The sequence below is a fragment of the Podarcis vaucheri genome (genome assembly GCF_965113315.1).
Source record: "Podarcis vaucheri genome assembly, chromosome: 10".
Lineage (NCBI taxonomy): Eukaryota > Metazoa > Chordata > Lepidosauria > Squamata > Lacertidae > Podarcis > Podarcis vaucheri.
Window position 1 is genome coordinate 20,651,936 of NC_138748.1, and position 8,574 is coordinate 20,660,509.

Sequence of the window (8,574 nt, forward strand, 5' to 3'; positions counted from 1 at the left end):
TGTTTAGAGAGCCCTGGTATAAAGAAATCCTAAAGACATACAAGAGCAGAACACAAGTGTGTGATATATTAATAGGAAAAATGAGTATTTTAAGGTCAGCGGCATTTCCTATGCAGCTGAAGAGCCAAGCAAGAAAAGACATCTAGCTACATCCTGAAATCTACCTCGTATCCAGTCGTAAAGAGGTTTCTGTGTTAACCCTTTCTTTATAACCCATTTCTAGTCATTATCTGATTAATTACAATAGACTGTACAGCAGCTGAATCTGGAAATCTAAATGAGTGAACACAACACTTTTAGCACTGATTCATACATTCCTTGTGCACCTGAGTAATTTGATGCAGACTCTCATTCCATGGGATGCCAAGTCTGAACTATCACTACAATATTATGAGCTGCCTTCCTAGAATGGTTTGTTGGGGCAGGACCATCGCCTAAGAAGAGCCACAGCTCAGTGGTAGAGCATCTGCTTTGTGTGAGGAAATCCAGAATTTCTGGATATTGAGACTCCAGTCTGAAATCTTGGAAAGCTGTTTTCAGCCAGTGTGGACAATACTGAACTGAAGGAACCCAGTGCACCTTCTTATCTTCAATATGGATTTAATGTGGGACCTTTTACATGCAAATTATGTGTTCTCGTACTGAGCTTTACCTATCCCCATGCCTTATTTTGGGGAGAATTAGCTCTGCATGTGTTATTCCAATGCTCTGAATGTATATGTGTGTTCTTCAAAGCCCTCTTGTACTTTAACTCACATAAGGGACATTTAAAAACAGATCAATATGAATAATTTGGAGACAGGAAAATGAACATGGGCTAAATGGGAGGGGTGTGTAGATATATGGCAGCACAGAAAATTGGCAGAGGGTTTGGGAACTTGGCAAATGAAAAAAGGCTGGTAGAATGAAGGTTCAGCAGTAGCAAGGATCTGCAAGGTGTTTACAGCATGTAATTAAAAACATTATTGACTGATTGGTCTGTTTACTACGTTTATATTCCACATTTCGCCCACACACGTTACTTTCACTATCCTGAAAACAACTCTGTGAGGTAAGGCAGACTGAGAAAGTGTGACTGGCCCAAAGTCATCCAGTAAGGATTTGAACCTGAGTTTCTCAAGTTTCTCTCACAAATCCTAGTTTGGGACTAAACACTGTCTCCCCTGCTTCCCAATGAAACTTATTCCCCAAAGACGCACCAATGAAACATTAATCCTGACTCACAAACCACAGAGGCAGCACAGGTCCTATCATGACCAATGATAAACAGTGCTTAGCACTCATTAGAAATGCATTTGGCCAGAGCCAATCAGACAGAACTCTTGACTCTAACAGTGGCTAACAGAATATCCCAGGACAACAGCATTGAGATAGCCATTGACCATCACTTGCTTCCAGCATAAAGCAATCAGTTACGTACCATGTTGTCATGGAAGGTAGCCACTGATGGGCCTGTGCCCTAGGAATTCATCTTACCTATCCATTTTTGAAAGTCATTTGAGCTACTGGCCATCAACCCATCTTCTGACAACAAGTTTTACATTATGTGAAGACATAGCTCCTTGTTCTGAACTGACCGTCAATCAGTTTCATTGGCTTTTCGAGAAAGGAGGAGAACAACTTTTGGTAGCTCACCTCATGCTCCTAATACACACAACTGCACATTGTACATAAACTTCAGATATATATTGATGTGGGGCAATGACATTGTTGCAGGGTGCAATGATTTCCCCCCAACACACCCACACACACAAAAGGCTTTTGTGCACCCAGTGCAACAGAGCCACACACGGAGACCTGCTCCTGCACAGAGACTGTGTTAGCTGGACTGAGTCATTTGCTTTGAAGTGGTGGCGCTGAGTTCTGTCCATCACTACAAAAAATAAGCAGAGAGAATACTTGTCTGCTTAAGTGACACACACCAGGCAATTAGAAGCCCTATGCATATCAGTGTGTTAATTGTGCATCACTATCATCAGCAAATACAAGAGATATTCAGGTTATGTTTAATACTGAAGCAGCTCAGTCCACTGTCCATCCATTCCACAAAGCACAGGTGAATGATGTGCAATACTGCCACTTCATGGAGTGCCCCCTGTATCATTGTAGCAAAGATCCATGAGACTAAAAACGCAGACTATAAGAAGTCATAATAACTGATGATAGCTCAGAAGTATGTATGGTACTATTGTACTATAATATAACACTCACACACTGAAATATTTAAAAATGTGTAGATTTAAAATAATAAAGAAAATCCTTTTTTTACATTTTGCTTTGAATTTTTATGCTGAATTTTATTGAAGCACACTTTTAAAAATCAGTCATTTTAGTATCCATTTTTATCAAATTATAATCCTTTATCACTTAATAATAGAGGAGCAGAAGCTTTTTAAGCACATAACAACTGTGACATTTTGATGGAATTTAGTTGGTGTAATAATTTTATCAAATCATATATTTCTTTTCTTTCTCTCCCCCCTGAAATACCATTTATTAAAACATTATCTACCATTCTGAGCTATGGAAAGGTAAGGAAAATGTCATCCTAAAAAGACCTGCCCCACCCCTGCTTGAAATCATGAGTCAATCACAGCTTGCAGCACTAAGTACTGCGATATTCTGAGAAAGAATATGATTCCATATAAACATTAGCAGACTCGGAGTTTGGAAAATAACATCGCAGGGCAGCATGTCATTAGGTATGGACTCCGTACTAGCCTTGTAGTGTTTTTAATTTCCAAAATACTATAGGTTCATAACTGGATTTGTTCTCACAACAGCCCTCTGGGGTAGCCTATAATTATATACCCATTCCACTCCTGCAGGGTGCTAAAGGAGTCAAAATCCAGCCCATCGGCCAAACTCACATGGCTGGAACGTTCCCGTCCTGCCTTATTGTGAGAGCGCACTGGGCCAAAGAGAGCAAACAAAATGTGTTACGCCCTGTTTCTGCAGCGCAACGAACAGGTTTGGCAGGAGCAATTCTGGTTCATTTACTGGATAAATACTTCCAGAGCAGTCCACGGGAAACATTTTGGGAAGAAGCCCTGGAGCATGAAAGCATAACAGAAATTTAGGCTACCTAATTGTTCTTGCATTCAAGCACAAAAAAGACCTTCCCAAATCTTGGTTGAAAGCATTCTATGAGATGTAAGAGTCATTAATAATAAGGATCATGTTAGCAAGGAGAGCTTGTGCCAGTGATGAACCCCAAGAGCTCTTGCCTCTCAGGCAAAACATTATCTAGGCCAACTAGCCAAATATATATTTGCATGCAACAGTGAGCATTTACACGTTAACGGATGTCGCATGGCCACCTGGATGTGCTGATAGCACAACTGCTCTTTCCATGGTGCTTCCCCAGTTACATTCTGATAAAAAGGATGACTGCAATAGCCTAGCGAAATCTGAAAAGGTGCGTCTAGTTTTTAAATACGCACTGGCGCATAGTGGGATCACTGTCTAGGTTGTGGTGTCTTGGTTACAAAGGCAAACAGAGCTTTTCTTTCGGGATGCAGTCACAATGGGAAGTACACTTTGCAGGGCCACAAAGCAATGCAGTTCTTCAAAATGGAAATTTGTTCTATGTATACTTTCCATTAAGGATCCTTGCTGGTTTGGCCAGGAGCAGCTGGTGGAGTGATGCTTAAAAGCTACCTTCCCAACACCAGTGTCTCTGCCACTTAGCCAGGAAAGTGCTGGGCAGGTGCATTAGCAAAGCCAATCTTGCACTTCCTCTGATGCCCCCGCTCCCAGCCCAGTCTTTGCTGCCACCTTGCCCCATCCTTGCAAATGGCTCGGCTCCAATTGCACTAGCCGCTCCTGAGCTTGTCAAGTCTTTTCAGTTATATTATCTATACAATCTATTGGAACTTTGCACCTCCTGAATCCTCACAATGCCCCTGTGATGTTGGTTAGGCGAAGTTGATAGTGACTTGGCCAAGGCCGTCCATTAAGCTGAGAATGGATTAAATGATCTAGCTCATATTCGGTATTTTGTTAAGCTCAAACTGGATAGGTCGGTTGGTTAGAGCGTGGTGCTGATAATGTCAAGGTTACAGGTACGATCCTCATATGGGACAGCTGAATATTCCTGCATTGTAGGGAATTGGACTGTATAATCCTCAGGGTCCCTTCCAACTCGACGATTCTGGGATTCATACTGGCACGGCTATAAAATGAGAGTGTTACTCTGAATAGCTTTTGCATTGTTCAAACATAGAAAGAGGCCATTCAATTGAGATTACATGTGCTCCTTCTTACTAAACAACATCTTTTATCTGTGTGAACAAACTGCTTACAAGAAAGGTTACATTCAGAGAGACAGTTACTTTCCAGGATGAAAACATTTGACTCGCCCTTCCCTCTTCTTTTAATGGACTAAAGGAATGCATAAGTAAGTGTACATAGTCCTCTGTAAAGAACAGGGCTGTGAGTCAGAGCTCATTGCCCTAGAATGCACAAAGAAACATATTACTTGGTCTTTTCAAAGGTGGTGAACTACTCCTGCAGAAAGCAGTGGCACATATTGCTCTGCTCCTGAAGGCATGCATATTAGACACAAATTCTGGAAAGTAGGGAGTAACACTGCTTTGCACAGGTACAGAAGCTGTGTGTGCGTACAAAGACCATGAAGAGGAATTAGGAGTGGAATGTATTGAGCATGTGCAAAAAAGTAATATAGCCACATACAAGTGCCCACAGCATGAGGGGAAAGGGATTTGAAAACAGAAACTTGGATTTGGTACCTCTCCCAGTAAGTTTCCGAGCACAATTGGTGTTGACCTTTAAAGCCCTAAATGGCCTCGGCCCAGTATACCTGAAGGAGCATCTCCACCCCCATCGTTCTGCCCGGACACTGAGGTCCAGCGCCAAAGGCCTTCTGGCGGTTCCCTCACTGCGAGAAGCAAAGCTACAGGGAACCAGGCAGAGGGCCTTCTCGGTAGTGGCGCCCGCCATGTGGAACGCCCTCCCATCATATGTCAAAGAGATAAACAACTACCTGACATTTAGAAGACATCTGAAGGCAGCCCTGTTCAGGAAAGTTTTTAATGTGTGACATTTTAATGTATTTTTAATCTTTGTTGGAAGCCGCCCAGAGTGGTTGGGGAAACCCAGCCAGATGGGCGGGGTACAAATAAATTATTATTATTATTATTATTATTATTATTATTATTATTATTAATCCATAGACTATGAATTTCTCTCTCTCTTTTTTCCTACTTGCATAGTAGACAAGCAAGATACTTAGTCCTGAATCACTTGTGATTGGCATTTGCTTGTTTAAACACGGTGAGAAGCCTCAGCCGTGAAAAGTGAAATAAGTCTTCAGTTGTGTTAAGATGTATTCATGTGTGATTTGTTTACCTCTAAATGAGACGGCATGTGGCAATATTGTCACTTTTCCATATGTCTCTTATGAACAATTTCAAGTTGGGAATGTTGTTTCATTTTGAGAGCTCTCGGTTGCTTACTCTTTCCTCATGGTACAAACGACAGAACACAGTTCTTCTGCCATGTGTGCAAATATTCATGCATGGAATACAAAGGCCAGTTTTGGCAATTATTAGATTAGGGCTTTCCTTAACCATACACTAAGACTAAAATGCCATTATTATCCGCGCTGTGATAGAAGACGGCCACTAGAATACGACGTCTTTTAACAAGAAGAGGCTAACTTTGCATTATTTTCCATTATTCTTACTCTCTTTGTCATGGAATGGAGCCATGCTGTGCCATTCTGTTCTGGGTATCAGAGCATGAGCTTGATACACTGGAATTTGAATGCCTCATATTCTGAAATGGATAATGGTTGTACTTGATTTCTTTCACCTCTCGGTTTTTAGCATTTTGATAGGCAAGTGCCACTTCACCCCTAAGGATCTCTGTTGACCTTTAGCACAGTGGGGTAGTTTTAGTGATGGATTTATTCTTATGGTCTCTGCTATCCTGGGCGGAGGTGGTATATGAAAGCAAATGTCTTACATATTCACTGTAGCATTCTGAATATTTTGCAATTTGCTAATATTTCTGTCAGCTGCCAAACGGAACTGGTAAAACAGTGTGCTCACAAAGCAAAAAGGATAGACTGCCTTTATTCTACACCATCGGCGATTTAAAACACATCGTTAGAATTTCACTGCTAATTTTTCCCATGCTGACATTACGGATAACACTGAGTTAAGAAACGTAGCCATTTAAAAGAAACGATCAACAAACAACCAGGAATATGTGGAACAGAGATGTAAAATTTCCAGAACAACAATGGGATGAACATTTGCCAGGGGTGTGTAGCAGGGCTGTGGAGGCTGACCAATGTTTATAGGGAAAAACTGAAATATATGCAACACTTTATAAAATCTAGTTTACTGCTGTAAGAAAATTGTTCTGTTCAGTATATTTATAACATTTAGAAGCGTAAATGCCTTAATTTTATTCAAACAATAATTACAAATATGCCCATGGTTACTGACACAATAGCAAGCTGCTGCACTTTTAAGACCGCAATCCTAAACAAACCTAGCAGAGAGTAAGCTCCACTGACTATAGCAGGGCTTATTTCTGAGTAAACATGCCTGGGATTATGCTGCATGGTATCTTAGTTTTGGCAAGATGGTAAAATAGGAATAAAGCAACTCTTGAAAATGGAAACCATCAACACTGTAAGTATTCAAAAGGAAGGTTTTTATTATCAGCTCCACAAAAAGCAGGCTGGATTCGGAGAACACCACACTTGGTTTTGCACACTCAATGAGGTTGTGTTTCTCAAATAGCAGCCCATTCTGCCTCATAGCCAAGCTTGTTTGAAACCACATTGAAGGCTGTTTTTTATATGGCACTGCAGTCTTCCATTCAGAGGAAAAACAAACAAACACAGTGCATGCTTAAGCTTTGGGCATGGTTAAAGTAATTATTTGAAATCTGGTCAATATTTAGAGCTCAGTATCGCCATACAGAAACTTGTGTTTTAGAGAAATGCCCAGAAAACAAACACTTCTATTATGTAATTAAGGAGTGGCGATACATTTGCTTCAATAAAACTGGAGAGTTAAGCATATTTAGTAGTGACTAAGCACCAATGAACTCAATGGAACTCGCTTCCGAGGAGATATGAATGGGATTGGGGCTGCAAGTGTCAGAATAACTGGACAAAATTACTAACCTGATGCCATAATAGTATTTATGGCTACAATCCTAATTCCCTCCAGCCAATAGGGAGTTTCAAGGCAGGGCAATGGAAGCCTTTGTATCCAGGGCACAGCAAAAAAAACAAACCAACCCATTGCTCTTCTGTGTTTAGCCAGCAGGCTTCAAATGCAGCAGAACATCTGCCATTCTTCACCTCCCTAGCCCCTCATTAGGATTGCTCTGCATCCCAGCAAATCATATATCATTGAAAATACTAGCATAACTCACATTTATTTCTCTGATCAGAATCAGTGTCTGAAAGATTCATGGCTTCTGACTTTGAACTTTCACTTTGACCTTCTCATGGACTTCAGAAAACGGAAGGTTTGCATAAATTGAAACAAGTTCTTTTACATATTGGTTCCTCCCTTCTCCCCCCCCCAACTTTTATCGGTTCCTTTCATTTGATACAAACGGTGGAATAACCTGAGCCGAGCGAGAAGCAAGACGTATCAGAGGTTATCTTGCACCACCTTGTTGCATGGCAGATGGGACTCCTTAGACTTGAAGGGATTCCAAACTCTGCCACATTCCAAAATACTATTCCATTAATGGATTCTAACGATGTTGCTTGTTTAGCATGCCAGACCAATGTAATAACTAATTCTATCCCCATTCAGGAAGGAAGGAAGAAGATTGGTTTCCTAATATGTGCTTATCAGTAGTTCTCAAGATTCTCATTTTCCCACTCAGGCTGGGGAGTGGCAAGGAACCCACCCACTCCCAATAGTTCTTTCATTTCCTGGATTTGCACAATGTTTCCACCATCTGCCAGTGGTGGACACACACCCACATAGTGGAAGAGGTGAGCATGCAGGCAGGGGCGCAGACAGCAGCAGGGTCCTTCCAACTGGTCTCTGCCACCGAGAGGCCACTGCCTCACCTAGATTCATACCTGCTGTTAGTGGTGTCCTTTGGCTGAGATGCATGGTTCTGCGGCACTCTCTCTCAGCTGAGATCAGACACAATTATTATTATTAATCATCATCATCATCATCATCATCATCATAACAACAGGTGCCTTTCCAGTTGAATGCCCAACAGCTAGTGAAGACTTCCTATCATTTCAGCAGGCGTTTTAAGAACGTTTTCTGAGTTTATTGTACATTTCTAACCTTACTCAACGCTGCTTGCAGACTAAGATGTTGAAATGGTAAATAAATGATGTTTGCTCTACTCCTAGCTCAGTGAGACAAGAAACAAAAAAGTGCTACCACCTAGAATTACTTCCATTTCCCCTACTGCTGCTGGCTTCATAGATATTTTTTTAAAAAAAACAACAACCAACATAAAGGATTGGTTTAACATACAGGGTATGTATACATTTTTCTTCCAAACGCCTCATTCCCTCGGGGGAAATCTGAGGGGTGAGAGCAGCAGGGG

General features: G+C 41.3%; 1 protein-coding gene across 1 annotated transcript in view; it reads right to left on the reverse strand.

The window, feature by feature from the left end:
* Positions 1 to 8,574, reverse strand: part of LOC309541727 (uncharacterized protein) — a 49,769-nt gene that overhangs the window by 28,035 nt on the left and 13,160 nt on the right. The gene's annotated exons all lie outside the window — the stretch shown is intronic.